Source organism: Elgaria multicarinata, chromosome 1 (assembly GCF_023053635.1).
Source record: "Elgaria multicarinata webbii isolate HBS135686 ecotype San Diego chromosome 1, rElgMul1.1.pri, whole genome shotgun sequence".
Classification (NCBI taxonomy): Eukaryota; Metazoa; Chordata; class Lepidosauria; order Squamata; family Anguidae; genus Elgaria; species Elgaria multicarinata.
Window position 1 is genome coordinate 57,061,748 of NC_086171.1, and position 24,958 is coordinate 57,086,705.

General features: G+C 41.4%; 1 protein-coding gene across 1 annotated transcript in view; it reads right to left on the reverse strand.

Annotated features, from left to right (window-relative positions):
- Positions 1–24,958, reverse strand: part of CREB5 (cAMP responsive element binding protein 5) — a 305,685-nt gene that overhangs the window by 148,443 nt on the left and 132,284 nt on the right. The gene's annotated exons all lie outside the window — the stretch shown is intronic.

Sequence of the window (24,958 nt, forward strand, 5' to 3'; positions counted from 1 at the left end):
CCGCAAACCAGAGTGCAATAAAAAGTTGGTGTGATGGAGCTCAGAGAGAGGTGATAAGGGAAAATTAGTTTAGTTTAGCTCAAGAAATACCTGTGTTGATATGGTGGATTATGATAATGTTGTCAAACAATGGCCCTTTTCTGTCATAGGGGCATTCTTTCGCACTGCTGAAACATTGCTCTTTCACAATCAGCTGGAAGCATGTCTACCACTATGGTTCCAGCCACATATCATTTTATACTGTCCTATATTCCCCACTGGAGGGCTGCAAAGTTCATCTCCACAACAAAGGCAAAAGCGGGCAGTGCATTATGGCGCCAGCTAAAGCAATCTCAAACAAAATTAATAAATTATTTTTAAAAATGGAATGTTGCATGATAATTTTTATTTAGTGATACTTTTAATTTGCACACTTGAGTAGGGTGACCATATTTTGGAAACCAAAAAGGAGGACAACATGGTCGGCCCCCAAGGGGGCGTGCCCACCGGAACATAGCCTTGGTCACATGTCTGATTTTACAGCACACATTTAAGACAAATCCGTTCTACATAACATCTTAATGTTAAAATCACTGAAATAAAGAACAAGTGAGAGATTCAATGTATCTGGAATTAACTTCACTCACTCCTACTTTTGTAGGTTTTGCTGTACTTTGAAGCTTTTGCTATACTCTGTGTGTTACATTCTCCCCTTCCCTCAAATATCTTTTCTGACTGTACCTTCACTCATTGCAAGCTGCTGTTGTTAACAGGGTTTGCTACTGGCTGGCCGGATGGCTGGCTTTTTTTAATTTCATTTTTTAAAAAAAGCTTCTGTATAATTGTCACAAGTTTCTCTACACTAACATTAAGGTGGGTGTCGTGGCAGTGAACACTACTTTGCCCATTTACACTTCTCACTTATACACATTAGCTTCTCAAGGCTTGTGTGTTGGCACCACTTCGCACATCCAGACTTTGATCCTGTCTACTTCCTGCACAAACATGCAACTCTGAGACCCTCTTCCTAATGCCCTGCGTTTCATGCCAGCACCGTGGGGCTAAGTTACAATAGATGTCTCCGGGTTGTCTGTGCAGCCTCTGTTGACTCTCACTCTTAAGTCACTGCAGACAAACCAAAGCCTCCAGCCTCAAACAATCTCTCTCTCTCTCTCTCCCTCCCTCCCCCAAAGTCTCCCAATGGTCCAGCTAGGCTGCACACTTGTGGCTTGGGATATTGCTTATTGCAGGTTACTGCTTGGTCATGTCTGGTGACTCTTACATCATCATCATCATCATCATCATCATCATCATTTTTATTATATCCCGCTTTTTGCCCAATACTATAAAAACCTCTGCCACCAGCCGCCTCCACCTCCTCTCCTCCTGCACAACTTTGATGCACTCTTAAAACACTCTGCATGGCAAGCCAGCCTCAGGGCCAAGCTACAGGTGCATCTGGGTTGCCTTCAGCCTCTCTCTGCCTTATTCCAGCCTGCCAACATTTCCAGCCTCAGATAATCCCCCATCCCCTCTCTCTCTGCCAAAGTCTCCCAACAGTCCAGCCAGGCTGTGCACTTGTACCCTGTGGCTGGGGGTCGGGCAACAGCTTATAGCTTGGTAGCATCCGGTGACTCTTGTTTTTTTTTTTAAACTCCACCGCCAGCCGCCTCTGCCTGCACCAAAACTGGACTCTGAGACACTCTTAAAAAGGCTCTGTGTGGTACAGCAGCCTCTCAGGGCTCAGCTACAGCCATCTCTGAGTTGTGTCTTCAGTCTAACTCTGGGCTCATCTACACCAAGGAGGATATTCCACTATGAAAGCAGAATATAACAGGAAGGAGCCACACCAAGCAGGATATAGCGGTATGAAAGTGGTATATGGTATGTGTCAATGGGCCTCAACAGTTGTCAGTGCACTTCAATACCGCTATAAAGGAGCAGTGTGGCTCCTGCCTTTTATATACTGCTTTTATAGTGGAATATCCTGCTTGGTGTAGATGTGCCCTCTGTCTCTAAGAGATATGCCAGCCAGCCAAAGACACAAATCTATCTATTTTTCTCTGGTATGCACTTCAAATGTTCTGCATTGCATCCCAGCAGTGCAGTCAGAGCCTAGCTCACAAGTGTACAAAGTGAAGTGGAAGGGAAGTGGTAGTGAAGCAAAGCAATGATTTGCCAGGTTCCAACATTCGCAGCAATAGGGTATCCACAAAGAAGAGAGCCTCTCTCTCGACTGGCATCTTACTGTTGGTCGGGAGAGTTTTTCTGTAAAGATGACCCTTCATCGCCCATGATGTGGAAATTTGAGAAAAAGGCCTCTGGCCCATTCTGTTTTGCCCTGTGGGCTGCTTTGACTGACCTCTCCTTTCCTACATTTTGGTGGATGCCTTGCCTCTGCTGAGCTCCAGGTACCCGACTACACACCAAATCTGCAACAGGAAAGGTGCCCTGCTTGCCCAAGACTTCTTACCTAAAGATAGGAGATCCCCTTAATGCCAAGGGCTGAAACTGCTCAGTGTGCAACACCCCAAAGAGGAGGTTTGACAACCTGAGTTTGAAGGATATGGCTCCAGCAGTTTTAAAAAAACAATAATTTTAAAACTTTGAACTTTTTAGAAAATCCTAAAAAAAAAAGGATGAACAGATCTGATCCAAACTTGGCATGGCTAAATCTCTCCTTAAGAGCTATCATGGTGCCAACTTTCAGCCCTTTATCTTTAAAAATGTTATTTTTAAAAAATAATTTTAAAACCTCAAACTTTAAAAAAATCCTAAAACTCAATGGATGATCAGATCTTTTTCAAACTTGGCATAGCTAAAGTCTTTGTTAAGAGCAATCATGGTGCCAAGTTTCATCTCTTTATCTTTAATAATAATATATTTTTTAAAAAAATTAAATCCTCAAATTTTAAAAAAATCCTAAAAATCAATGGATGAACGGATCCATTTCAAATTTGGAATGGCTAAAGCTCTACCTAAAAGCTACCATGGTGCCAACTTTCAGCTCTTTATCTTTAAAAATGACGGTTTTTAAAATAATAATTTTAAAACCTCAATTTAAAAAAAATCCTAAAAAATCAATGGATGAATGGATCTGTTTCAAATTTGGTGTGGCTAAAGCCCTACAAAAGAGCTACCATCGTGCCAAGTTTCATGTCTTTACCTTTAAAAATGATGGAGTTATAAGCATTTTTGTTAATTCCCATTAGAGCTGCTCTTTGGCTGGGGAAGTTCGGAAAAAAATCCGGATGTCCCTTCCCCCTCCCGGATTTGTCGCCAGAAACAGACAAATCCAGGCAAATCCGGTCATAATACCCTATGAGTATTAGCCCAAAAATGAAATGAAAGTTTTTTAAAATTAAGAAACACACAAAGGTTGGCTCTTGGAAAACCATAAAGGAAGCAACGTGTTGCAGAATTTGTAACAGTGAAGGTTCAAGTACCTGGGGGTGGGTGGGGGATAAATTAGGTACATGCTTTGCATTCAAATGAATCCCAAATGCTGAGTTGAATGGGCTCCTTCAAAGAGATTCTTTAGCTCTGCAAGGCGATAAGATTCCCCCCAAAGCACCAGAACTGAAACTGGATTAAGCAATTCACACAGTTGCAGAAAAGGAGACAGGCAAAAACCACTATTTTGTTTTCACTTTTCCATATATCAGATATGCCAGGTGGGACTGGAAGATGAAGAGGGAGAGGAGTCGAACGACTGACAGGTCTACCTTCTAAGCACAGGGAATTGTTTACCAGGGCGTCTCCAATCACAGTGCTTTGAGGAAGGGATGTTTAGTCTCATATAATGGTTTGCTCAACTTTGCTCTGTGCTCTTTGTTAGTTCTGTCTCAACTGAGCAGGAATGTTAGAAAAACTTTGGTGGTGTCAATGAGAGAGTGAGAGAGAGACGGAGGGAGGGGTGTTGTTTGTTTGTAGTGTGTGCACCTTCCTGATTCTTATTCTTCCAAGTCAATCAATAATTATTCCAGAATCCAGGTCCTTTTCCTAAAATGTGTGCCTTTTTTAATGTAATCCATTAATAATTCACTCCCAGACCCTTCCTGTACAAGCTAAGTTACATTTACTGTTGCTGTTGTTTGTTAGTGCCTAGTTAGAATTTAGCTGTATAGGAAGGGTGACCTCCTGTCCCCCTTCCCTCCCTTCCTCCATTTTGGCCCAAATTAATATATTAGAGCTCGTTTTAAAATTTTGGAAATGGTTAGCATAAATTCTTGGCCTGAATTTTGCTTTTAGTCTTGTGTTGCTGCTTCTTGGATCTGCTGCTGTTTTATCTGTTTGAATTTAGTTCTTCATTTTGTATTTAAAATTGTAAATCACATTATCATTATTATTATTATTATTATTATTATTATTATTATTATTAAAATACTACTATATGAGCATTTATAAATTCATAAATTGCAATGGAAATGAAAAAAATTGCTACATCCCCAATGTAAGACAGGACAGTCGTACTGAAAACAATGGAATGCAGCATAGGACCCTACGAATGTACAGCTCCTCCAACTGATCATCAGGAGCCCTGAATGGCCTTGATTGGTTGGAGGAGATCTATACATGTACGTAACAGTAACGGGGGCCCTTTTCACTAATGCTAGACATGAAGGGCCTTGCTAGACCTGCCGGATAAGCCGGCAGGAAAGAGGGGCGACGGCGCGCTAGTTAGCGCACGCCATCGCTGGCTTCCAGACGCACGACGCAACGGGGCGACGGGAAGCCCTGTAGCGTCGGCCATTTTTTTTAAAGGAGCCATGTGCGCAGGGGAGCCGCCGGACAAGGTAGGTACTTTTTAAAAAAACAATAAAGCCCCCCGCCCCTGATTTCCCCCAATGCCCGATGACCCCCTCCCCCTCGCTCGGCCGTCCTCCCCCCATCCCCGATGTCCTGTCCGCGGCTTCCCCTTCTGCGCCAGCCATCCCCGATGTCCTGTCCCTGGTTTCCCCGCCCCGCGCCAGCCATCCCCGATGTCCTGTCCCTGGTTTCCCCCCCCCCCCCCGCGCCAGCCATCCCCGATGTCCTGTCCCTGGCTTCCCCCCATCCCCGATGTCCTGTCCCCGGCTTTCCGTCCCTCGCCCCCGATGGCTGTTCTCCTTCCCTCGCCCCCCCCGATGCTCGGCCTTCTCCCCCCCTCTCTCCTGCCGGGTCCAGCCTTCCCCCCGCCCCTCTCCCCCCCAGGATCCCCCCTGGCCCGATGGGCACAGCGCTCGTATGAGCGCTGTGCCCAGTCCGTGGCTTTTCCCGGCTACTTGCGAGTAAATGAGCAGCCGCAAAAAGCCACGGACCCTGCTAGATGTTTTGCAGCCCCGGCCTCAGGCCGGGGCTGCGAAAAAGCCGGGCCATAAGCGAATTCGCTTATGCCGGCTTAAGGCAGGTTTCAGCGCGGCCTGACCCCAGATTCCCCTGTGCATCATCTGGATGCACAGGAGGGAAACTGGGCCTCACACCGCGCTAACGCCTGGTCTAGCAAGGCCCGAAGTTGCTGGGAGTTAAAGTGTTCAGCCTGTGCATGAGTGGCAGATTGGAATAGCCAGTAGGCAAGTTCCAGCTATCCCGTCACTGAACATGTGATGGGTTCATCTGAACGCGCCTCTTTTGTCTTCTTTTTTGAGCCATCCATCCAGAATAACAATTAAAATGGCAATTTTCACAATGTCTAGTTTTGAGTTGACTTTTCAAATTTTGAACATTTGAAGTTGGATGGATGCAATGTTTTGAACACACACACACAACATCCTTTTAAAACCATGTGGCGTTAAATTTAGCAATATCAACTTGTAATTACGTTGGTTTTTTTTTTAAAAAAAACTAAATCTGAAATAGCTGAATAGCTGAAAAGTATGCAGTGTTTAAAACAGTTAAATAAAATTATAATTTTACTTGCTATATAGTTCTCAGAACTCTATAATGACTCTTCTTCTGAAGAAAGTTCTTTTCATTGCTAACAGCAGAAAATGGAAAACGAAAACTGCATTTACTTTACTTGGCATAGCCAGTTATTTTCAATGGGTCTGGAAAGCATCACAGAAGGCCTAATATCTATTTGGGGTGACCGCAGCTATACAGCTATGATATCTGAGGAACAAGGGTATCACCTAGAATTTCCAGCTTCCCTTCTGTTTAAACTGACTGGTTTGACCACAAAGCTACATGAAAAACATGTTGTCTGAATTGGGTAGGAGAACTTTGATTGGCAGCAGTATTTTTAATTCGGGGGATGGGGGGAACGCCTTTTCATCTTGGTATCCTAATCTTTCTGACAACGACAATGACAAAAGTGTGCAGATTTTAAGAATTTACCTTCAGGTGACACACATTACTTCTGTCTTGATTTAGAATAACAGCTAATTCTCAGCAGACCTTGGAACTAGCAGAATGCCTACTAAATTGAGGGGTAACAGTTGACAGACATGTACAAGCTGTATGGGAATGGCTGGATTGTTTAGGATTACCTTGAATTAGATAGAGGTATTGGGCTATACTGGGGACCAGAACTGGCAAGCTGACCTCCTATAGCCCTCAAAAACCTGCCAAACAACATAGTAGCCTTATTAAGACTTTCAGTGCTCTTGTTAGATTTTATGTCACTGCAAAGCCCTTTGGACAGTGGTGTAGTAATACATCTTGAAGTGTAAGTGCTCATCATGACAGTCTCCACAGCCATGCCACCAAGGTGAGCCTCAAAATGCAGGCAGTGGCTACCAGGAAGAGGGCCTTTTCTGCTGTGGCACTCCAGCTGTGGAATGAGCTCCCTACAGAGGTTTGCCTGAAGCCTACATTGTACTCTTTCCAGCACCAGGTGACGACCTTTTTATTTTCCCTGGCATTTTAGAATTCTAGTCCTTTAGCTCTGCTATAAATTTCTTACTTTAATTTAAATCTTTGCATTGCTGCTTGGTTTTATTCTGGCTGTACTTTTATACTGTAGTTTTAAGCTTTATATATATTTATATTTATATTTGGATTTATGCTATGCTTGTGGCTTTAATTTTTGTGAACCGCCCAGAAAGCGTTGGTATAGAAATGTAATAAATAAATAAAGTGGTGTTGATCCATATCAACAGACCAGTTCTAGCAGTTTTCAGCTCCATCCATGGCAGACGAAGCCAGCTCAATATTCTTTGTAATAGGGCAGGGAACAATATATTGTTGCTGAGCAAATCCACCATCCCCTCCCGATCTACTGTGAGGATTACAGCTACGCTCAGAGGGAACAGAGAATTCTGAGACGGGATGGCAGATAATATCAGCATCCCTCCTAATCAAAAAGTGCTGCGCTGTCTGTTCCTGTGAAACTTGGCTCGACTACACCACTGTCTTTGGAGATGGTAAGCATGCTTCCTACTCTGCAAGATGTGGAAAGGAATCATAACTTCCTTCTCTCTATTTATTTATTTATTTATTTATTTATTTATTACATTTTTATCCCACCGTTCTTCCTCCAAGGAACCCAAGGCATTATACATAATCGTCCTCCTCTCCATTTTATCCTCACAACAACCCTGTGAGGTAGACTGGGCTGAGAGTGTATGACTGGCCCAAAATCACCCAGTGAGCTTCCATGGCCATGTGGGGACTAGAACCCGGATCTCCTGACTCCCAGCCACTACATTAGCCACTACACCACACTGGGTCTGTCTTTGCCTTCTTTGAAATATAACCAGTGCCCTACTGATCAAATATATGGCAGACTCTCTGGTCTTTTGAGAATAGTTCTATGAAGCTTACTGTTAGAGAAGCATTTGAATTTGTTATTACGCTATCTGTTGACATGGAGATAATATTCTAGGCTTTTTAGCATTTTAAGGCCCTTCAAGCCAATTGTGATCATATTTATTTAGAAATTAGTCCTGAAGAGTGTACTTACAAGTAAATGTGTTTAGGATTGCGGTGCTAGCCTTCATTTGAATAAAGCTTATAGTGAAGAGGAAACAGAATGAATGCAGCATGACTCATAGATATATGAGGGATGGTGAGTGTTTTCTAAATAAGGTGTTCAGTGAAAGAACTCCGGATGTTATCCAAATAAGGTATGTAACTCGTTCCACAAATTAGCATCAGATAAGTGCTTAAGATTGCAATCCTATACAGGCTTACCTGGGAGAAACTCCCATTGAAATCAATAGGGCTTACTTCTGAGTAGACGTATATGGGATTGCAATTACAATTAATGTAATGTAAACTGACTTAATGAACTATCTCAAGTTGTTCACATTGATAAATAGCAGTTAAAATACTACCTGTGCCTCAGAACTTAGGACACCCAATCCGATCTGCCACCCTGATGTTTACCTCCTAAATTCTATCAAGAGTTAGAATTTGATGAGTTGCTCTCCTACTTCATAGACTAGTCACACAAAGAAAAAGTTATGTTTCCTGTGTTCTGACTTTTAATTGTATGGTTAATTCATTAATTTTCATGTATTTCTTATTGCAGACATATATTTGAAGTTATACCACTTATATTAATTGGGTCCAATTCACAGAACCCAATTATGCATTCACATGAAATTGCATAGATGCAATTTAGCTTTGACTTCACTTTCCCAACTTCCAGACACCCATCAATATTGTGGGGCTCACTGAGGAAGACTCATGAGCTGCGGCATATAGGTGGTGTGGGTCAGCGGAGGAGGGGGAAATCACTTAAATCACTTACATTTGTTGTAGGAACAAATATCTTTTTCTTGTCCCATGGGTTGCTGTTATTGAATTCCTAGTATATTTATTTGGTGTCATAGTGTTTAAGGCAGTGATCCTTTGCACACTTACCTGTGACTAAGCTCTATTGACTTCTTTTTGAGTAAACATACAAAGGATTGCACAGTAAGTCAATTTAACTCTTCCCTTGTTGTATGTATGAAGCTCTTGATGCCAATGGATGCTTAGGAGAACAAGAAAACAGAGATAATCTATTGTTTATCCTCTGGGACTTAATTTGCTACACATCCCACACACTACTACACACCCTTATAAGGGATCGTCTCAGTATGGTTTCAAATATGGATTAAGGGTACATAAAAATAGAAGTTGATGCACACATATGCCAACAAAATTGGCAGGGCTGTTTACTTTGCTGAATCTAATGTAAAAATGTCAATATACCTGTCACCACACTGTATGGAATGGGAAGAAAGGTGTAAGGAATAACAAATGAACTCTTAAACAGGAACTAGTGTTCTTTATGCATCTGGAATCAAAAGAGGTTGAAGAGAGCCACAGAAAACCAGCAATAGTTGGATAGACTGATTTTTAAAAGTTGAATTTTAGAGGTTCATCAGATGAGCATTTTATCGCATGCTCGTTACTGCCCACTTACGGATGTGCACCCATCCTGTAGACAATGTTGTCCACCTCCCACACGCCTCCCACTCCTGCTCATTTTTCCATAGCAAAATAGACCTCCAAAACACTGACTTAAAAACACACACACACAAAGAATGTGCCGCAAACTCCTGCTATGGGCAGGAAAAGTGGTGAAATTAAAATGCCCCCTGAATGGACCATGGGTCTTTATTTATTTCTTCTTTCCTCCCAGGGCAGAAGAGGAAGTAATGATGGACAAACACAGGGGCGGAGAAGCGACTGTAAGGAAACACAATTTCCCCCATGGGATGACGCGCTCTGATTAACCATTCTAGGACAATAAATCAAGTTACTAATTTTCTAATCAGTCAGTGGCTCAATTTTACAGTATAATCCTAAATCTGTTCTTGAAAGTATTTTAAAACAAACCCATAGTGAACATTTCCAGTCAATATTTCTTAGGATCAGGGTGTTAGATAGTAAGAGGAGGGTCGGGGTGGAGGGAAACCCTGAGGCTGGTTTTGTTGGAGCTTCTCCAAATACACATTAATTTAATAATATCCATATACATCATATCTTTTGATAGTTGGCAAAGGACCCAGTGAAATTGAAGACCTTTTCTTGATTTCAAATAGGCAAGAAAGATGGATAAAGTTTTTTTCCAGCCTAAAACAGTAGACCTAACTCACTTTTTCTAGATGACACCAGTTTAACAATGCAGCAAGAACATGATCTAAATTAAAAATGTTTAAATGAGCCTTCCCCAAACATGCTGGCTGAGGTTTGCTAGGAGTTGTAGTCCAACATATTTAGTGGCTACCAGGTTGGTTTAAAGCAATTAAACTGCATCAGCACAGCACATGTATTTTTCCTTCAGTGGAGCTACCATATTTCTTCGATTGTAAGATGCCATCGATTGTAAGACGCACACTCATTTCAGTACCACCAACAGAAAAAAAAAAAAAACCTAAGACACACCCGCGATTCTAAGACGCAGTCCATTTTTAGAGATGTTTATATGGGGGGAAAAGTGCATCTTAGAATCGAATAAATAGGGTAATAGCTTTGAGAGGGGATTGATCAGGGAAATAGCATGGAATAAAGCACTAAAAAAAACCTCCTTCCCAGCACGATTCCCCCACCCCAGCTATTGCTTCTTAAAATAAAAGTCAAGTTTTAAAAAATCACATATCTCTCACATTGGACTTTTTCAGACAACACACTAAGCCATGGTTAGGCTGCTAACCCTTTTGCAGCAAATGGTTAGTGAGCGTGTTTAAACTGTGGCTATGTAGCCACCATAGTTAGGAATGATTCACATGACATGCTAAGCCATAACGTTAGCTCAAACTGCTTAACCACCATGGCTTAGTGTGCCATCTGAACAGGGTCTGATTCTTATATCAACAGAGAGAGCAGACCTTTGCTTACAAAAGAATGTGCCCAGAGAATCGCTGGAGTTGTCCATAAGAAATCACAAGATTAAGTCAAATACAGGAAAAAGCCTATTTTAATTTATCCTAAACTAGGAAGTTTGCTAGAAGCTGCCAAGAGTATAAGATCATCTGTGAACCGAAGCCCTACTCTGGATATAAAGGACAATCCAGGAAAGCAAAAGCACAAAAGAGAGGATTTCTGGAACTTTTTGCCCAAGGGGAATAAGTTCACATATAATTAGAGTGCATAATCGTCCCAGTAGGAGATAATTATTGTTCCGCTGCTGAACAAGTTGCTTGTTTCTATGATTATTATAACTACACAACTGTCAGATCACTATAAAAGTCCCACATTCAGAAAAGCCTTTTGTAAACTAAATTGCAAAATAAAATTTCAGCCCGGCCTATAAAAAAATAAAATAAAATAAGAAACACAAGTTGGTAAATGCACAATTCTGTTTAGCGCCAAGTGGTATGCTAGCATTTCTAACAGCTTCTCACTTTCTGGAGTTTTAATTATGACTCAAGGGATTGGGGAAATGGGAGGGAACGCAAGTTTTAACAACCTACTTGGTTGTTGCCCCTACCTTTACTGCTGCTGAACTGCAGAAGAAAAGTGGGGGGAGAAATCTCCACAGGCTAAAATTCTTTACATTGCATATAAAATAGTTTCCCCCTGATTTTTATCAGCTAAGGTCCCACAAGGAAATGACAGACGGTTTATGTCAATGAGCTGGACTTATTGTTTTCGAAATCCCCCCTTTCCTTAACCCTCTTTGTACATAAAACTGGTGTTAAAGCAAATGGTGCTAATAGCAACCAGAAGGCTCCAGTTTGGGGTTGTAGCATGACTGCAGTTTGGTGTAGCACAAGCCTCTAGAAACATAACTGTACTGATATGAACTCCTTCATTGAAGTCTCAGCTATGAAGCTTCTATCCTTTTTCTGATGGATTAGCTTAAACATTACAGCCATTGCATAAAGGCTACTTCAAACACTCCATGCTGTGGCTGTTACTAAGTCATGAGGTCTTTGTGTGCAGAGACTCACTACACAGATTAAGCCTTTTTTAAAAATCATGGTTTAATTAGGCAAACTTTTGTGGAAAATGTACATAAAAATGCATCTAGTTATTGTGAGGAATTCTCAAACTGATGCATCAGTGGGACAAAATGAACAAGTATAGAGAAATGAGAAACTGAGCGAAACCAACATGGACAGATTCATCCATCCCTCATAAGAGTGTGCAGCATATTTTTTTAGGGTATGCACCCAATGGAATTTTTATTTTTATTTTTTTTAAAGTGAGCATTTATTGAATACTCAGTGTTGCATTGGTGTTGCGAGCCCCCCAAACCCCATGCTTGTGCTCCTGCAGGTTGTCCCCACCCTAAGGAGCAAGTACAGGGTTTGCATCGGAGGAGCCATCACCATGCCCATACACTGCTGCGCAACCGTGTGCTCCGCCACATTTTTTTTTTTAACCTTTTCTTTTTACCTTCCCCGCCAAGCATCCTTCTCCCCATGCCGGAGAAGCACAGGGGCATTCCAGCAGCAATTCAGCTCGTTGGCCCACCCCCTCCCCCGTCTGGGCAGTTGGTGACTAATCAGGGGTCACCATCTGTTCAGCCAGGCCCCCCACCGTGAGTCTGAAGTGGCGACAGACGCAGATGCGCCACCGTCATCTCGCTGCAGAGGGAAAAGTTAGGGTAAGTCCCCGACTTTTTTATTTAGGATCGTTGTGCGAAAGCCCCAGGACGGCTCCGTGACGGCTTCTGTGTCATATAAACCACACAGTGCTACTGTGGAGCCACCCCGGGGCTTTTCCCTGCCTAGATCTGGTCTTGCCTTCTAGGGCAGCAGGAAACATGTGACAGCACTTCAAGGACATGAAGACTATTATCAGTCTTCTCAGGGTAAACAAAACCAGTTCCCTTATAAGACTTTTTCCCTTACCCTTGAGAACCTTTGCTGTCCTCCTCTGAGTCTTCAAGTTATTTGCTTCTGTAGATTGGGAGGAAATTGGAAAAAGGAAGCCTCCTTCTGTATGTTTTAAATTAGGGGTGTAGAAGCTCTGACTCGTAGGCCAAATCTGGTCCTCCTTAGGTCCCAATCCATCCCCCCGGGATTCCTCACATGGCCACACCCCCTTCCCCTGGACTAGCCCTTTCCCCGACCATCAATTGTTCGGTGATTTCTCAGCTTTTATGTAGTTTTCTCTCCCCCCTCCCCCATCCATCTAGAAGGTTGAAATGCTTTGCCAGTGCTTAGTTAGTGGGAGTAATAGCTAAAATATGCTGGTATTATTGGCATTTCATGCCACCTCAATTGTTTTTGGCCATGCCCATTTTCCTTTAGTCCTTTGCATCACTAGAATGCAGCCCCTGAGAACTTCTCCAAAACAATTTGGTGAAACGTGGTTCAACACCCCTGGTTTAAATTACACAATGTGAAAAGAGAGAAAATTTGACTTGATTCCTCATGTTTCACAAGGAGTTTGTCACAGAGAATGACACCTCCCCCTATCCCATTCAAAATATCCCCTATTGATCTTCCTTGGGCATTCTACATATAGCGAGGGGAAGTGTTCTGGTTAAAAAGAGGCACATTCCCATAAATCTCACCCAAACCAGTGTAGCACTGTATAAAGATTATTATTTCTGTGAATCAACATGAGAGACTTTCCTCTTCCATTGCAATAGCCCTGATCCTGCAGTGTAGCTTGATAGGCAGAGGTGTGTGTGTGTGTGTGTGTGTGTGTGTGTGTGTGTGTGTGTGTGTGTGTGTGTGTGTGTGTGTGTGTGTGTGATTTCATTCTGCTTTCCTAATTGCAGCAGCTTCCCTGTATTGACTAGCTGATACAAGTTAATTCTGTGGGGAAACTGACTAGACTAGATTGCAAAGAATTTCTGGGCTAGTCAATTGCACACACTCCACCCTATAAGAGACTTTTAAAATAAGTTAAGAAAACTAGCAAGGCATTCGTTGGTAAGAGGAAAAAGATACCTCTGAACTATTTTTAGGGCTTCAGGAAAGGTCACATGGAGCATCTATTCTTTCACATACTAAACAAATACAACAAAAAACACATTTAAAAACCAATCCAAGATCTCTGGCCATGAGTGTAAATATCCAATAGGTGATTAAGGAAATGGAATTGACTGATAAGATTAGAATAAAGTCACGTGCCAATGCTTCATGCCACAAGAGACTTTTAAAATATCTTTGCAAGATCTGCTAAGTGGATTTAAATGTGATAATATTTGTTTTGTACCATTAAATTTACTTCTACTTAGCCATTCATAGATTGCACTGTCGGTAACCATGGGCTGTTGTTGGCTTATTAGAGGCTTGTTTACCCCTCCAATAAACCATTCTGCTTGATTCAGACAACACAAGCCACAGCCAGTGATTATGCAATTCACACCCAGCATGGCTTGTTTAGCTGACAAGTTTGTGTATAAGAAGAAAACTTTCTCTTATTTCTAAAACATGTCTTACAGTTTTAGATGTACATTTCCCGTCTTTGACAAGTGTTAGCTTTCATTCAGTCATCACTTTAAGACAAAACTCTGGATCTCATGGAAATTCTAAATAGCCCAAAATTTGGTCCCAACGTATAAACAGGAAGTACAATAGAAAAAGTCTGGTCTCCAATTGCTAGTGAGGGACATATTGAAAAATAAACAATCTTTGCATAAGAATCTCCTGACTGTACTACACGAAACTCATTGTACAGCTAGTAAGATAGCTATGTCTGGATAACTAAAAAAAATAAAACTTTATTACTGAATAGATGAAGATATCATTCTTCATAGCATACAGAAATACTTTCCTAGAATGGCGGATCAAAGCATTCGGTAAATATACCTTCTTATCCCTTGTCATCTGGATTTCCCCGTCTGAGATGGAACAGAAAGTACAAGAAGACAGCTGCCTTCGAACAGATGCTTGTAAAATGTCTGGTGGGAACACACTCGCTTTAAGCATAGTATCATAGTATATGGAATAACATCTGCTAAATCTCATTTGAAAATTGCTGTGATGGACTTTCAGAACATGGTAGGGGGAAAAACATTACAGAAATGATCTGAGGGACTTGCCATTCTATCACCAAGCTGGCAAAAAGACTATCAGTTTAAAGGTTAGGCAAAAATTCATTTTAACTTTAATGCCGGATGGATTCACCAAGCTGAATTAACTACAGTATATTTTTCCCAGATTGAATGACCCAAAGAAAACCTAAATTTGATCAATGGGGAGAAGATGCTTTGCTTTTCATCAGATTAAATGGGTTTTCCTTCTATCATTGTTAGGAGGCATTTCCAAAACAGGATTTCTGAAAATCTTTTTTGCTTTAGAATGCAACCCAATGCACACTTACCTGGGAGCAAGTCCCATTGAAATCAGTAGGACTTACTTCAGAGTATTCATGCTTCGGAGTAGGCTGTTATCTAAAGCAATAGGATATAATCACAAGGTCCACATCTGCTATTAGATTGCAATTGTCTACCAATCATTTATTGAAGCACTTCATTGCCCTGAACTCCTTAAAAAACCAAGGCATTCATGTTCTGCACCCAAGTAGAGGGCACTTAGAAGTGTTCATGTCAACCACCCAGTTCATCTCCCTATTGCACAAATAAACCAGGGTGCCAGTAGGATCACCCACTCTGTCAGTTGGAAAATCTCCCAGAGCATTCAGGAATCCTTCTGGATCCATTATTATGGATCCATAACAACAACAACAACAACAACAACAACAACTTCTTACCCGCGTCTCTGTTTGGATCGAGGCGGGGAACAACATTAGTACAACAATACAATGTCAATCAAATACATAAAATTAAAAAGCATATCTGAGGGCAGATGATTTTTTAAAAAAAACACCAGTCCCTGCATTGGTTTAAAATCCCAGCAAATTGAAACCCTATTAGGTAGCAATCTGACCATGGCAACAGAGTTCTTTCAGACCTCCCCCGCCCCCTTTATCCACAGATCACCTTTATTCTGGCCAGCAAAACCCAGACTGAGAGTGTGTCCTACCAAATTTGTAGGGGCAAAAAATTAACTAGGACAGGACCATAGTTCCCATAGAGGCCATGAAATCCTAAACTGCTTCTAATCAGGAAGCCTTGATGTGATTGTTTTTTGGAAGAAAAAAACCCCAATGCTGTCAGTCTGGGGAAAATCAACACTACTTTCAAGACTTTCACCATCTCAGGCAGGATGGGTGGCACTTGAACAGAATCCCAACCCTGTCTTGCTGTCCTAACTGCAGGTGTACACACTCAAATTCAGAGATTGTTGGACAGTATACCTCAATAGGGGAATAGATTCATGATGGATCACTGCAACTCCACCTTCCCACCCACTGAATCTTGCCCGCTATTGCACCTGCTATTACCCAGTGTGCATAACTGGGTAAAGTTGACCTTCCCTGCTCATCTTTAGGCAACCAGGTTTCAGTCGCACGTGCCAGGTCAGTTTGTTCATCCAGGATCAAATCCAGAATCACACAGCTTTTGCCAGTTGTTGACTGGCATTAAGCAACATAACTGTTTGAACCAATGGGATTCCTCCACTGCCCAACCTCCATTGCCCAACTGAAATAGCAGCACCCCTTATTCCCTCCATCCTATTCAAACACACAGGTAGTCCAACTAAAGAGAGCCAGTGTGGTATGGTGGCTAAAGTGTTGGACTGGGAGTTGGGAGATCTGGGTTCTAGGCCCCACTCAACCCACTGGGTGACTTTGGGCCAGTCACAGACTCTCAGGCCAACCTACCTCACAGGGTTGTTGTTGTGAGGATAAAATGGAGAAGAGGAGGAGGATTATGTATGCCGCTTCGGATTCCTTGGAGGAAAAAAGGCGGGATATAAATGTAATAAATAAATAAATAAACCTCCAGATGTGAGATAAAATGAGAGAGCTCCCACATTCCTTAACCAAGCCACAGCTAAGCACACTAAATACTACCCAGTGAACTGGCTGAGGTAGAGTAGCAAGCACCAGACAGGAGTGTCACACTCCGTCGGGCCGATCACTCCCCCGCCCCAACCATATAGTGACTCCCCTTCTTATTTGCATCAGGAATGTGGCCAGACATGGACGGCAAAAGTTCAACCAGCTTCATGTTGATCCCTTTCAGTACTCTTCAAATGAAACACTTCCACTATTAAAATATTTTCAACCTAACTTAATTAGAGTAACCATGCAATCCTATGCATGTCAACGCAGAAGGAAGTTCCATTGGATTAAATGGACATTTCTAAGTAAGAGGGTATAGGGTTGCAGGCCAAGTGATACATTAAATACATGATGGAGGCAAATTCAAATATTCAAGAAAACATGATGCATAGATCTATTCTGGAATGGTATAAAGAAGTGTGGGATATTGCTATTAATGACAAATTGACATATAATATTAAAGTGAAAAGAGGTATAGTAAAAACGAATGATTTTGAGGGAATTTGGAAAAAGTTCCTAGTATTTGTGTTTTCTAAGGGAAGCAGGAAACCACCAGCAGAAGAAACTATGAGTTTTTGGAAACAGGATTGAGATCCCGAGGTGGGGGGGGGGCACTTTTATGTTGAGTATGATTATGACTAATAGATTAAGCATGAATATATGATATAAATGTTATTTTGTGGTTATGTATTATGTTCTTTTTTTTTGTCAATTGTATTGTTGTAGGTAAAAATCAATAAAAATTTATTAAAAAAAAAAGATCTATTCTGGAACACCTTGGAGACTTGACAACATGGGTTGTTAATGACGGTGGCATGGCTCTCTGAATTTCCTCATGCGATCTGTTCAGAAATATGTATGCTTTCATCTGTTCAGTCAAATGAAGTGAAAATAAACCAAGGAAAGGGAAGCTCTGGATCTTACACTATTTAATGAGAAATAAATTGACCAGCTGTGTGAAAGATACTCTAGCCATTTGCAAGAAAGAAAACCTCTTTTGTCTGCACATTAAAGCTTCAAAATGAAATTCATAAAATTCTTTTCCCCTCCTGAGATTTATATTCACACAGTTAGAGGGGGAGAAAGGCAAGAAGCCTAGGAATTCAAAGCCTCATGGTCACTTAGGATTAGATGGCCAATTGCTATCAATCAAAATGGTTGAATCCAGTTTGCACCCCTTAACTGCCCGACTCATGCTTCGAAGACTGAGATGGAAAAATGAAATACCTATTTCTTATTAATAAGTGGAAGATTATTTTATTATTTTTACTGGAAAAAAATATTGTGGGATTGCCTTGAGGTTACAGGAAAATATATTCTGGTGGTTATAGAAGATGATGATGGTGGCAAAATCCAATCAAGAAACTCTCCTATGAAAGGCATATTGGAATGAATGATTTGCACAGGAATAGCTATGGACTAGTTCACACGAGGAAAGTGTGGTTAATAGGCCACAGTGACTTATTCTCCCCACTCCCGCATGCATGCACTGGCCATGTGCTGGAGGGATTAGTATTCTTAGCTTTGGCAGGATGGCTAGTTGTATCAAGTGAACCCAGATAAGTTGGCTTGTTGCTGGGGGTAACAAGCCACCCAGAACCAATGGGCTATTATAAGACTTTGAGTGGCTTTTACCCACGGCAACAAGCCACCCTGTCTGGGTTCACACAACACTACAAGCCATGCTTCCAAGTGTGATTGTGCTAATCCTCTTGGCACACGATGGGCACTAGCATGGGGGTGGGGGATGGGGCAGGTTTATAAACCACCATGGTTTATTTTCCCCTTTGTGATCACGCAAACCGTGATTCATGCAGCTCCTATTCACTGAAACAGGGCTTGCTCATGAGGAGTTTTCTACTGGATTATCTTCATTGCCTTTGGCAATCACACATTTTTGAGCAGGAATTTTGAGAGGTTCCAAATTTTGTTTGACTTGGCCTGATGTGACAGTGAACCTAAATTACCTGAAAGGCCACAAAACCCTCAAAGAGAGTTTCAACTTTTCTTGGCCTCTGAAGAGATGGGCCCTAATGAATTCTGTCATTTGAGAATTCATCCCTGCCTAAACCAGACTGCTGCTCAGACTCTGCAGACACCAATGACCTGTCATTAGTCAACTTCAGGAAATAGACAATGTTTGTTGCCCAATCTGCAAAGGCAGGAAGTAGAGGAAATGGAAAAGTTGTTTGGGAGGCGGAAGACGTTCTGCTCATTGGTAAGGGACACAATACTGTGAGAACATGACTGCTTGTGTTTGTTCAGCTCAGTTGTCTAACACTTCAGAGGAGAGACAAAGGCCTTAACCTCTGAAACCATGTAAACATCACTTAGCCAAAATGTGAGGAAAAGTCTAGACCTACACAAGGAAAGGGTTTTGGAGTTGGACTACATTAAAGAAGCTCCAAGCCAATGGATAGAAGCTATAAACCTGTATCCTTTCCAAAATCCAAGGCTTTTAAAAACAAAACTAAAATTAAGAATGAGCCAGTTTATAGAAAGATTGGTTTTAAAGGCTAATGTGTGGTGTAGTGGCTAGGGTGTTGGAGTTAGGAGATCTGAGTTCTAGTCCCCACTCAGCCATGGAAACCCACTGGGTGACTTTGGGCCAGTCACAGACTCTCAGCCCAACCTACCTTACAGGGTTGTTGTTGTGAGGATAAAATGGAGAAGAGGAGGATTATGTATGCCACCTTGGGTTCCTTGGAGGAAAAAAGGTGGGATATAAATGAAATAAATAAAGTATTCTATAAACCTGCTCCCATTGACTCATTGGTCTTGACTTTATGCTGAGAATCATTTTGTTCAGCAACATATTCAAAAACTATCAAGAAAGGATTTTCAATAGTTTTAGAATAAATTTCTGATAGGTCATGAATGCTGACTAAAGAAATACTGCAGAATAAAGTATTTCTGAAACAATCACATATTTATTTAAGAATACAAAAAAAAAGAAGACCTGTGCTGGATCAGACCAAGGGTCCATCTACTCCAGCATTCTGTTCACACAACGTCTAACCAGCTGCCAGTGGGAAACCCACGAGTAGGACATGAGTGCAATAACACCCTCCCTCATGTTCGCCAGCAACTGATGTACATACCTATGCTGCCTCTGATACTGGAAGTAGTATATACTGTCAGGACTTCTTGAACAGAAAAAAATTCTACTGATATCTTAGGACATATCAATGTATAATTTACACTATGAATTAAGTCAGGGCAATATTTCTATTTTCCAGGGTTGTTAGCCCCATTTATCTGGAAATTTGAATATATCAATAATAACAACAACAACAACAACAACAACAAGAAGTAATACTTCTACTATTTTTATTTCTATATCACCTGAAGCTCTCTCGGTGGTTTTCAATATATTAATTACATAGCACATCCTTCCCCAACATGAGAATGATGGAATTGTACTCAAACACCTGGAGGGTACCAGTTTGGGGAAGGCAATGCTGTATTGAAATAGCACTTCTGTGTGGCACAGAGGTTTCTAGGTCTTAGATTTTGTCAAAAGCCACGAAATATCATTTATTTATTCAAAACCATTTATATTCCACTTTTACTCCCAAAGACATCAGAGTAGCATGCACTATAAAACATAAAACAGTATAACAAACAATAAAACTCACAGCTGTCCATATATCTAGGAGTGCTTAAAAGCCTGGTTAAGAATAAATGTTTTAACTGTCTTCTAAATGCAAGCAGTGAAGGAATCATATGGATCTTCTGGTGGATGGGGCCCTAGAGGCAGGGGCTGCCACAGAAAATGGCCTCTCACCTGTTGTCACCTTATGAATCCCTGGTGTGGCCACTGCAAAGGCCCTCTGTTTTTGCAAATCGCTAATTTACTGCTAGAACGTCTGATGTGCAATGGTGCATCAGTGACAACAACAAATCTTAACGCAATTGAAAAACCAGAGAGATGTTGTCAGTTACTTTCCTTAAGACTTGTACACACAACTTCTTCATTCATAGATATTCAGCTGAATATGATATTTTCATGGAGTGTGTGGAATTTAGCAGACAGAAATGTATAATAACACACAAACTAGCATCTGGGAAGGACTGATTTTACACTTGCCACTTCAAGTGCTTTTCAGCCTTCTCTCCTATTTCATGAGCAGTCATGAAAGACAGAAATGCAGTTTTAAATCTACTTGTAGCAGTCTTTAAAAACACGTGATAGTCATTCAGGAAGGTGGATTTGCAATCACATTTCAACCTTCCTATTTTTTTGAGGGGGTGACATTTGTTGATCTGAAACACATTTATGGATCTCCACCCACTATTTTTTTCTACTGCATTGTACACATTTGTGAATAGCTTGAGAGAGAGAGAACATTTAACCACACTTCCCATATAAAAGAATATCTTTGGTTCATTTTTATTAGGAAAGATGGTAGAATAACAGATACAGTGGAGGGAGAAAGCCTAGATTCCGAATCACCCCATCTTCTGCCTTAGGGAAATAGCAGAGGGAAAGAAAGGGGGCATGGGATGTGCAAGGTTAACCGGGGAAAAGGAACCCAGTTTTGCATTCCCCAGGATGTCCCCCACACAAATACTACTCTCCTAAAGGAAATATGCCTGTGTAATAATATACACATATGGTTTTATAATATGCACACACACCACTTTATCTGCTAAAAAACCTTTTAGGTGGTTTAAATCAATAAAACCAACAATAAAACACACAGAGGGGTGTGTGTGTGTGTGTGTGTGTGTGTGTGTGTGTGTGTGTGTGTGTGTATAATAAAGGCCAACAACTTGTTTTCTTCAGTGCAGCAAAGCTATTCACTAGTTGATTATATCTTTATCCTTCCTATTTTCCCCTAAATCCCCAAGCACCATTATGATGATGATTTATGCTTAAAAGACCATATGTGCATAACATATTGCATAGTAATATTTTAAGAACAAATTGAAAATAATCCCTGACTTGTGCATGGGCCAACCCGGCTGAGTACAGAGTAATGGGCAGACCGTTGATGCAGACAACTGTGGTTTTATATCCTATTTTGAGCTTGTTGCAATCCATCATGGGCCAGCAAACCAAGTTGGCAGGTGTGATTTCTCTCACCCACCAACTGGTGGTGCACACCCCAAATGGATGAGGGCCCACCCTCTCCACTGCCCAAGCCCACTGCCTGGCCCTAGTCTGCTGCTACCTGCTTCCTCTATTACCCACTACCTTCTCCACCCTCTCCCCAGAAAGCTGAACGTGCCACTTCTTGCTGTTGTTGTGCCAAGCAGATCACAAAATCTCACATTTATCTGCAAATGGAAAGAATGTATAATAAATACCTTAAGTAGAATGGGATTTTCTACACAAGGCATTTATTGTGCGCTATTGGCTTTTGGTACTATTTCTTTAGACAATATTGTGACCCTCCAGTTTTGCTTCTGTGTCCAACCAGTACTTTCAGCGAGTTTTTTTTTGGAGCTGAGGAAAGGAGCCCTTTAATTGTGAACCCAAAAGAAAGTGCAATTTCCTCTTGTGCAGTTGTGCTCACAGTGCCACCTAGAGTTAATGTATCACATTTTAGTTTTGGCAGGAACGAACAAGTTAGATCTGCAGCGAACAAAACTCCTGATATGCTGAAAATATGTTCTTCACTTCTAAATTAATATTGTCAAATTCCAAATTTCTTTCACCATACAGCGATTTGTATAACTTCAAATTTATCTGACACAGTTTTTCCCCTGACAGGGAAGATTGACCAGAACTGACTGTATTGTGTAACTGATCGGTGCTCACTTTACAAGTATACAGCAGCTCCCTACAAAAGTATCCTGTAATAATGCCGCCTGCTAGGTGTTAATTCACTTCTCCAAAGGTGACACTGCAGGTCTAATTATGGAATAAGTGATAGACTCTTTTTCCTCCTGACTACCAGCTGCCACAGCACACTATGTAAGGTGACGGCCATGGTCTTGTGCAGATCATTCATTCCACTGCCCTGAGCCAGAGAATTTCATGGTGGATTGTGCCCACAAGCTGGAACCTAAGAACATAAGAAGAGTCATACTGGATCAGACCAAGGGTCCATCTAGTCCAGCAATCTGTTCACACGGCTTTGACCAGGAACTCACAAGCAAGACACAGATGCAACAGCACCCTTCCGCCCAGGTTCCCCAGCAAGTGGTGTACAAAGGTTACTGCCTCTGATATTGGGCATTACCTATAAGTAAGGGACACAGAACCTCTTTCACCCCGAGGTCTGAATTTCATTTTGGAGAAGCTCTTAGGAGTGCCTTTCCAGTAGTGAGTGGGCCTCGCCACTCTCCCTAGACCCCAAAATCCACCCCCAACAGATCTTAACTTAAAGCGCTTAGTGCCAGTAACTAAGAGCATGTCTAGACGGTGTGATATCCCGGGGATCATCCTGGGATCTTCCCTGTGGGGACACCATGCTCAGGGCATCCAGGGAGCAGGGAGGGAAGATCCCTCTCTTAGCCTGGGATATTGCCCCACCAATCAACTCAGATTTTTCCGCAGTCTTGGGATGATCCCAAGACCGTGGAACATGTGGCCCACAGTAGCTGTTTAGTCCCAGCTCCTCGCAAGTAAACGCGAGGAGCTGGAAACCGGGCATGGAGCTCCTCAGGAGCTCTGTGCCCATCGGGGTTGGGGTTGTTGCTTTTTTTAAAAAAACACCTTACTGTTCCATTCAAGCACTCGTGCGTTTTTCCTTTAAAAAAAATCCAAAATGGCGGCCGCGATGTCGTGCGCCGCGTGTACATGAGGGCGATGGTCACACGATCATAAAATTGCGAGGTCGTCGCCCTCTACCCCCTTGTCTAGACATGCCCTAAGTGTTAGGAGAGGCATTTCAACCTTTGAGAATGGGTGAAACAACTGCACAAAAGCCAGGCAATCCACAAACTGTTTGGTAGTCGGGGGGGGCGGGGGCAGGGGCAGAGAGTTCTGGGGAAACTCAGCCCCCTGGCCTGAAGTACTGAACCCAGCTATATATAAAATAATGTTAGGCCCTGTCATGAACATGTTTCCAAAAAAGAGAAGCAAATTGCGTCTGTTGGAAGTATTCCTTAAGCAATGATAAAGATGCTTGAACAGGTAGGAAATATCCAACTGCAGCACATCTCTGCTTCATAGTCTTGCAATATAAATCCCAGGCTGAAATCATTATTTATAAAAAGGCCATAAAAGGAAATCATGTCCTTTTTAAAAAAATTCCATAAGTGAGTAATAACATGATCATTTATCACCTGTGAGTCATTTACCTTTCCTCTTGTAAATAGGATAAGATCAGATCCCACGGCAACTTGTTAAGTCATATTCATGCCTTAACTGAATGTATATTTCTCCCTCTGTCCTACCTTTTACTTCTTATTTTCTTGCTCAATTTAATGCCTCCTGCTTATAAAACTGTCTCAGTAATACACATTTCCCATATACCGTACATTAGTAAATTACCAGTCAAAACGGATACAAAGAATTATGCTCTTGTACCTACAGCATCCATGGACAGTGTGCATGAATATTAAAACATATTTTTTTCCAAATTATTGCTTCAAGGAAAATGTATTTTGTTTGAGTGAGGATTTTTAGAAAGGGAAGGTAATTGCTACATGTTTTCAGTGATATTACAGAAAAGAGTAAGGTACAATAATGTCAAAAAGGTAATATATTATATTATATATTATTAGTAAAAATATCTGACATTTCCACCCTGTCGTAGAATACCTTTATCATGAAACTGAATACAGAAAGCTACATTTTTCAGAGAATGCTAAGAGAAGCTAAGTGTACAAACCTTTTAACAAAATGGGTTTGAGGTCTTTAACTACACAATTTAAATACTGTACCATAAAGTTTCTATGTCTCTCCCCCGCTGAACTCCATGCCTCAGCACCACACAATTTTACATTATTTAGTATGGTCTTACTGACAGGTAATTCTGTGACAAGATATTTATTACTGACTTGTCCTTGGAGGGCATGTTTCCATATTAACATTTCCTTATAAAAACTACAGCATAGATTAAAAACTCATACCAATGTTTTTCATGTTTTACTTGGAATATATTTTCTCCCTCTGTGGTGTTTTACATTACCTAAAATCCCTCTTCATTTTCTCCTTCTTTTCTCCCATTACCCAGGCCTCCTTGGAACTGAATATTTCATGTCCACAGACTCTCTTAGTAACAGGTTTTTTAAACAAAACCATTGAAAAAAAAATCACCTATTACCTCAGACATTCATCTGGCATAAATTTAAA